This window comes from Mauremys mutica, chromosome 26 (assembly GCF_020497125.1).
Source record: "Mauremys mutica isolate MM-2020 ecotype Southern chromosome 26, ASM2049712v1, whole genome shotgun sequence".
Taxonomy (NCBI): domain Eukaryota; kingdom Metazoa; phylum Chordata; order Testudines; family Geoemydidae; genus Mauremys; species Mauremys mutica.
The window spans coordinates 6,818,810-6,826,856 of NC_059097.1; the positions used below are offsets into that span (position 1 = coordinate 6,818,810).

The window sequence follows — 8,047 nt, forward strand, 5'->3', positions numbered from 1 at the left end:
GAAGTCTGGGCCTCTGTCCAACAGCAAAACACAAGCATAGAAAAGCAGCCGTTAGCGGGAAGTGCTATCAGCCGGCCCAGGCAGCCTGCACGGCCCCCGGCCCGCTTGCCTGAGCTGTATTGTTAATGCATTTTATTTGGAAGATGCAGCCTGAGTGATTTAAAGGCCCCAAACGTGGCTGAAAGAGCTGGGACAGTTGCAAGCTTTCTCTGCTGGGCTTTTCATCGGGGTCATACAATGCAAACCTGCTTGAGGCTCCGCACAAGAGAGATTTCTTGAGGCCGTCCATGCAGCTCACAGCTTAAGCTCTTCTAAGCTTGCGGCCGTGGCACAAAAGGATTTGGGAGCAGTTAACAATTCTGTGTGGTTAAGAGATTTTCATTTCCTGGGCCCTGCTACCCAATGCCACAGGGCCCCACAGGGGAGACTGAGTGAGTAGCCCGGCTTGTCCTCTGCAATCCCTTCCCTGCTTCTTTCCCTTGTGTTTGCAAGGGTCTCATTAACATGCTGCATCCGAACGCGCCTTCCCTCCAGAGACACAGCCTCCGGGCTTCTCCTCCTTCCTCACTTTCTCCTTCTCTCCCTCTCTGTGGTTTTCCTCCATGCCCCGTCCCTGGTCTGTGCTCCCTCTCCACCCCATGCACGATATCAAGCACGTCTCTGCCTCCCTTGTTTATGGGCCCTGTGCTGGGATGGCAGAGGCAGGGCTATTGTTGTGTTCTCTGCTGGGTCTGTTGGGATCAGACTCTAAAATCAAACGCTCCCTTTGCTAGCAGGATCCCTCCGCCTGCTCGCCAGGGCTTCTGGCTACACACTAGAGCCAGGTGCTAGGGCAGAAGCAGCTGCCCATGTACCCTCAATGGCAGGAGCGGTGCGTGGTCCCTCGCCCCCCCCCCACTTTGGATTACGGGGTGTGTCTTGGTGTATATTGGGGGTCCTGTCAGGGGGCGGGGAGTGGTCGGATAGGTGTGGGAGTCCTGCCAGTCTGTCTGGGGGCAGGGGTGTGGATAAGGGTCGGGGCAGTCAGGGGACAGGTGGGGTTCTAGGGGGGCAGTCAGGGACCGGGGTCCCAGGAGGGGGCAGTCAGGGGACAAGGAGTGGGGGGGTTGTTGGGGGTTCTGAAGGGGGCAGGAAGTGGGAGGGAGCGAATGTAATTAGTAATTTGATATGTTGGGTGGTGCCTTTTTTATGTGTTCGCTTCCCCTCATGTTAGAACCTGGCTACGCCGCTGCCCACGAGAATACAGTATTCTACAGTATTGCAACTTTTTTGTCTGGAAGGGGCCCCCGAAATTGCTTTGCCCCAGGCCCCCTGAATCCTGTGGGCAGCCCTGGAATAATGTCGAGTTTTTGCTCAGCGGGGAGGAAGGCAGTGGGGAGGGATCCTGGAAGCAGGGGAGTTGGACAGTGTGGGGAGGGGAGCCCAGCAGTGGGGGTGGGGGGCAGAGGTCTGGGGGGAGGTCAGGGATGGATCCCAGCGTTGTGGGAAGTGGGCCGCATGGAGAGCCCAGGCCTGGCACGGGCTCTGGGCAGAGTGACTCTGTCCTTCTACACTCCCACCCGGCAGGCTAGGCAGGACGGGGAGAATTACGTGTTTGTTGGTAAATGTCGATTTCTGTGTAAACACAGGACCCAATGGCAAAATATTTCCATCGATAATCATCAAACCTGACAGATGGGCAGAGTAAGAAACATGCTGCTTGAGAACGTGTCCTGTTCTAATCCGATACGGGTCCCTTCTGCCTTGGGCACCACCAGGTGGGTGTTTCATTTCCCTCCCTATTTTCACACAGAGACACAATGTCCTTTGCATGGATCCATGAACAGCAAAACCTTCCTGTGTCTCTAGTCTGAGCCAGGGCATTCGATTCCATTGACACCTTCTCTCCTGCAATGGTAACAGTCAAACAGAGGAGACGTGGCCACCTTCAGCCCTGGCAGTGAGATATTCCCTCTCCTCTTTCTTCATGCTGCTGTTGTTATTCCATAAAACATGAACCATGGAATAAAAAGCTGAGTTTACTCCAGGGTGAGGAAAGAAAGGAGCCACCATCTCCCCAAAAAATCTCAGTGCCCCAGAGAAAAGCTGCCCCTGTTATTGGAACTAATGATGTGCTGGAGATATGTTGGGAAAAGGCACTATCTGAATTGCCAAGGCAGGAAATGAACAATCTACAGCAACATCATTAGCCACAGACACACTCTAGCCATGCTCCAGCCAGTGGGGAAATGGGCAGGAATTCATAACGTCAACTATAAAAATGATACACATCTAGAAATAGAATAATTATAATCAGCCAATCAGAACCTCTCCATAGACCCCTTACGCTACAACCTTTCTACAATATTGGCTGCAAATATAGAACAGCGGTCACAACGGTGATCTATACGGTTACAGATTATGTCAATAACGTCACAGGAGGTGACACGGCATCAGTGAGACTGATACTGGAATACTGCCTTCAGTTTTGGTGTCCTCGTTTGAAAAAGATGTTGTGAAATTGGAGCTGGGGCAGCAAAGAGCCACCAAATGTTCTGAGGGCTGGAGAAAAATGCCTTCCAGGGAGCTATTGAAAGAGCTCAACCTGTTTAGCTGATCAAAAGAAGATTGAAAGGTGACTTCATTGAAGTGTTGAAGTGCCTTAACGGAGAGAAAATATTGGGTATTAAAGGACTCTTTAAAATAGCAGAGAAAGGAATAACAAGACCCAATGGCTGGAAGGTGAAAAGAGACAAATTCCTATTACAACTAAGGCACAAATATTCAACAGTCAGGATGATTCACCACAGGAACAAGCTACCAAGGAAAGTGATGGATTCTCCATCTCTTGATGTCATTTCATGAAGACTAGATGCCTTTCTGGAATGTGTTTGCCCCCAAAATAGCTCTTGTGTCCTACAGGAGGCCTGTGATATGCAGGGGGTCAGATTAGATGCTCTAATGGTCTCTTCTGGCCATAAAGTCGACTCATTTCTGAAAAACTGAGTGTAGCTTTGGGAGCAGCGTCTGATGTTTCCCTGTCTAGCCGGCTTGCTGCCTAGAACGAACGCTCCTTGAGTGGGGTGATCCCCAGGGAGTAGCTCAAACCTGCAAAGTGCCTGGCCAGGGGCAGGACATTGGCACACCAAGGGAGGGGTGTGGCAGTGACATCACAAAGGCCTTTTGCAGGACCTCAGCCTATTGGTCCAAGGTGGTGGGGAGGTGGTGACCTCACAGAGAGATGCTGACATCAGCCAGGCAGGACAGGGGCGAGGGGCCAGGGAAACCTCAGAGACCCCTGTGGCTTTGCTGCAGCAAGTCTCCTTCTCCAGGTCTCTCTTTGAGGAATGAGAGAGTATTCGGGTTCACGGACGTGAGCGCCAGGAGGAACCTCTTTTGAGTTTTCTCCTTCCCTTGTAATGATTTTACTAGAAAACAGCCGTCCCTGTTTAGAAGGTAAGAGCCTCCTCGAGATGTGAAACCTGTTCAGTCTGATCCATCTGGTGACAGGTCACTTCCCTTCTCTATACCTCAGGCTCCTCCCCATCTGCCCAATGGGAACAGGGACAGTTCTCAAACTCTGGGCAGTCGTGAGCCTGAGTGAGATAAGGGGCGATAAAGCCCTCTGTGAAGGAGAAAGGGGAGTTTCACGGTGTTTAACACCAAGGAATTCTAAGGTTTGCTAAAATGTCTAGTCTGCGGAAACAAGAAATGGTCGGGGCCAAACTTTTTAACCATTGCCTTTTCTAAAGCCCATTCAGGGGTGTGAGTCCCTGTCTTTTAGGTACCTGGGGTTCTTTGCCAGCAGGAGAGAAGAGGTTCCTGCCTCCATTTTTGTGGCCTTAACAAACCAGGTGTTGTGCCCCAGTTCTCATCTGAGATCCCTGAAAAAGAATATCTTCCCATCCATGAACAAGACAGGACCTATCTTTGAAAGGGGAACAAAGAGACCCCTGGGACTTACAGACTAGCCAGCCTCACTTCCACAGCTGGAGAGATACTGCAATACATTCTTAAACAGTTTGTCAGCAGCACCTACAGGAGAATTTGGTTCTTAGGACGAGTGAGCATGGATTTGTCAAGAAGAAATCATCCCAAACCCAGCCTCTTTCCTTATTGGGCAGGGTTCCGGGCCTAGTGGAGGTGGGTAAACAGTAGATGGGATCTATCTTGGGAATACTAAGGCTTTTGACACAGTCCCGCAGGACATTCTCACAAGCAAACGAGGGAAATGCGGTCTAGATGCAATCAGTGTCACGTGGGTGCAGAGCTGGTTGAAAGCCCAGACTCCAAGGGCCCTTCTCCATGGTCGGCTGCCCAACAGAGAGGGGGCACCTCGTGGGTCCGGCAGGGATCAGTCCGGGGTCCAGTACTATTCAATAGTTTCATGAATGATTTGGAAGATGGAGTGGAGATCATGCTTCTAAAATGTGCAGCTGACACCAAGCACTTTGGAGCTCAGGACTGGAATCCAAAATGCCCTTAACGAATTGGAGACTTGGTCTTCTTGAGCCAAACCCCATGGCTGGGCCCCTCTCTCTAGACTGGGCTGAAGTGAAACCCCAGAGCCAAACACTCCTCCTCCTGGGCAGTGCGCTCTGACCTTGAATGGTCAGATGCTGCTTAGCGCTGTCAGAGCAGCTTTGGCTGGGGGATTCTCCCAGCACTTTCCAATAGCCGGAAGGTACGAAATCCCCATTTGCCTGCTGGGGACAGAGCCCTAGAGGGGGGAGCAACTTGCCCAGAGTCCCACAGAAAAAGGAAAAAAACCAGCAGTGGAACCAATAGGGGTGTCAGGATCTTGGAGGCACTGTCACCCCCACACTAGGGCGGTGTTATGCACCCCCTGCTGCTGGCTGAGTTTCTCCGTCCCTTGGCAATAAGACAGCCTAGAACCCCAACCAGGGTTATTCTATCTGCTACCCAAGATCCATAAACCTGGAAATCCTGGATGCCCCATCATCTCAGGCATTGGCACCCTGACAGCAGGATTGTCTGGCTATGTAGACGCTCCATCATCATTCCACACAAAGATGGACTACAAGCCGTCAGGAACAGTATCCCCGATAATGTCACAGCTGAACTTTGTGACTTTGTCCTCACCCATAACTATTTCACATTTGGGGACAATGTGTACCTTCAAGTCAGCGGCACTGCTATGGGTACTCACATGGCCCCACAGTATGCCAACATTTTTATGGCTGACTTAGAACAACGCTTCCTCAGCTCTCGTCCCCTAATGCCCCTACTCTACTTGTGCTACACTGATGACATCTTCATCATCTGGTCCCATGGAAAAGAAAACCCTTGAGGAATTCCACCATGATTTCAACAATTTCCATCCCACCTACAACCTCTGCCTGGACCAGTCCACACAAGAGATCCACTTCCTGGACACTACTGTGCTAATAAGCGATGGTCACATAAACACCACCCTATACCGGAAACATACTGAACGCTATACTTACCTACATGTCTCCAGCTTTCACCCAGACCACATCACACAATCCATTGTCTACAGCCAAGCTCTAAGATACAACCGCATTTGCTCCAACCCCTCAGACAGAGACAAACACCTACAAGATCTCTATCAAGCGTTCTTACAACTACAGTACCCACCTGCTGAAGTGAAGAAGCAGATTGACAGAGCCAGAAGAGTACCCAGAAGTCACCTACTACAGGACAGGCCCAACAAAGAAAGGAACAGAACCCCACTAGCCGTCACCTTCAGCCCCCAACTAAAACCTCTCCAGTGCATCATCAAGGATCTACAACCCATCCTGAAGGACAATCCCTCACGCTCACAGATCTTGGGAGACAGGCCAGTCCTTGCTTACTGACAGCCACCCAACCTGAAGCAAATACTTACCAGCAACCACACAACAAAAACACTAACCCAGGAACCTATCCTTGCAACAAAGCCCATTGCCAACTCTGTCCCCATATCTATTCAGGGGACACCATCATAGGACCTAATCACCATCAGCCATGCCATCAGGGGCTCATTCACCTGCACATCTACCAATGTGATATGTGCCATCATGTGCCAGCAATGCCTCTCTGCCATGTACATTGGCCAGACCAGAGAGTCTCTACATAAAAGAATAAATGGACACAAATCAGACATCAAGAATTATAACATTCAAACACAGCCAGAGAACACTTCAATCTCCCTGGTCACTCGATTACAGACCTAAAAGTCGCAATATTACAACAAAAAACCTTCAACAACAGACTCCCACGAGAAATGCTGAATTGGAATTAATTTGCAAACTGGACACCATTAAATTAGGCTTGAATAAAGACTGGGAGTGGGTGGGTCATTACACAAAGTAAAACTATTTCCCCATGTTTATTTGTCCCCCTACTGTTACTCACACCTTCTTGTCAACTGTTGGAAATGGGCCATCCTGATTATCATTACAAGTTTTTTTCTCCTGCTGATAACAGCTCACCTTAACTGCTCACTCTCATTATAGTGTGGATGGCAACACCCATTTTTTCATGTTCTCTGTATATATATATATATATATCTTCCTGCTGTATTTTCCACTGTATGCATCTGATGAAGTGGATTTTAGCCCACGAAAGCTTATGCTCAAATAAGTTTGTTAGTCTGTAAGGTGCCACAAGTACTCCTCATTATTTTTGCAGATAAATTAATGGAGGTTAAGTCCATTAATGGCTATTAGGCAGCCTGGGTAAGGAATGGTATCGCTAGCCTCTGTTTGTCAGAGGGTGGAGATGGATGGCAGGAGAGAGATCACTTGATCATTGCCTGTTAGGTTCACTCCCTCTGGGGCACCTGGCATTGGCCACTGTTGGCAGATAGGATATGGGGTTGGATGGACCTTTGGTCTGGCCCAGTATGGCCGTTCTTCTGTTCTTATAAAGGGAGGGGCAGAGCCCTGTAACAGAGTTTCTGTAGTGTAGTGGTTATCACATTTGCCTAACACGCAAAAGGTCCCTGGCTCAAACCCAGGCAGAAACATGAGGGCTTAATTTTTCCCAGCTCCTAGTGGCCTGTCCCTGCTGTTGTAGGAGCAGCAGTGATTTCTATGCTCAATAGGTCTGTTATACTTCCCCCATTCCCATTTTTGTCTCCTCTCCCTCTCTGAATGCCTGTGAAGTGGCTTCCCCCCTCCCCCTCCTGCTCCCTCCTGCAATGCTTGTGGGATGAAGGGGCTGGTTGAACAGCTGGAAGATCAGAAGAGCTCCTAGATAGACAAGGTGTCTGGGACTCTCATTAGGCAGTGATCACACACCCAGAGCATGGACACTGCCCAAGGTGGAGTGTGACCCACCAGATGCAGCCAAGTCATCTCTAGTCACAGGCCATGAGGAGCAGGTCCTTAAAAGGGGAAGGGGCCCTGTGCTCAGGAGTCACTCACAAGCTTGTACCTCCAGTGAATGCCCTTCGCCCCGACTGCCCGGCCAGTGGTTCGCTGCATTGCAGTTCATTGTGCCTCAGGAAGACTTACCTTCATCACACCGTCCATCGCGGCGCTGGGGGACACTTACCTGGCAGAATCCTGTGCCTGCCTCTTGGCTTCCCAGGGATGGCTACTTGCAGCCCAGGAGAAGAAGGATGGTTCTGGTGAAAGGAAGACAAGCAAAGCACTGGGAGGAAATTTGGGTGTGGGCTCTGCGCTGAGGGTGGGGGTGGGGTGCAGGAGGGGTGGTGCAGCTCCCAAAGTGACCGGTACACACAACCCTCTGGAAGCAGCTCCTAGATGAGTGGGGCCAGGGGATCTCCATGTGCTGCTGTCTGCAGGTGCTGCCCCCAGAGCTCCCATTGGCTACAGTTCCTAGCCAATGGGAGCTGCAGAGTTGGTGCTCGGAGCAGGGGCAGCACGTGGAGACACTCCCCCCACCCCAGGGGATGCTGGGACATGCCAGCCACTTCTGGGAGCGGCACGGAGGGACAGAGGTAGAGTGGGCATGGAGCCACCTTAGTGCTGCTGGCACATCTCTGCACACCCGTTGGGGGAGGGGAGCAGAGGGCCTCCTTGTGCTGCCTGGGGTAGGGGCAGAGCACGGAGCTGCCTCCCCTCCCAGGTCTATTACA

The 8,047-nt window shown here is 51.0% G+C and overlaps 1 non-coding gene across 1 annotated transcript; it reads left to right on the plus strand.

Annotated features, from left to right (window-relative positions):
- Nucleotides 1-6,897: 6,897 nt before the first annotated feature.
- Nucleotides 6,898-6,970, plus strand: TRNAV-AAC. The gene has a single exon. It is a non-coding gene; the product is annotated as a tRNA-Val (tRNA).
- The last annotated feature ends 1,077 nt before the right edge of the window (nucleotides 6,971-8,047 follow it).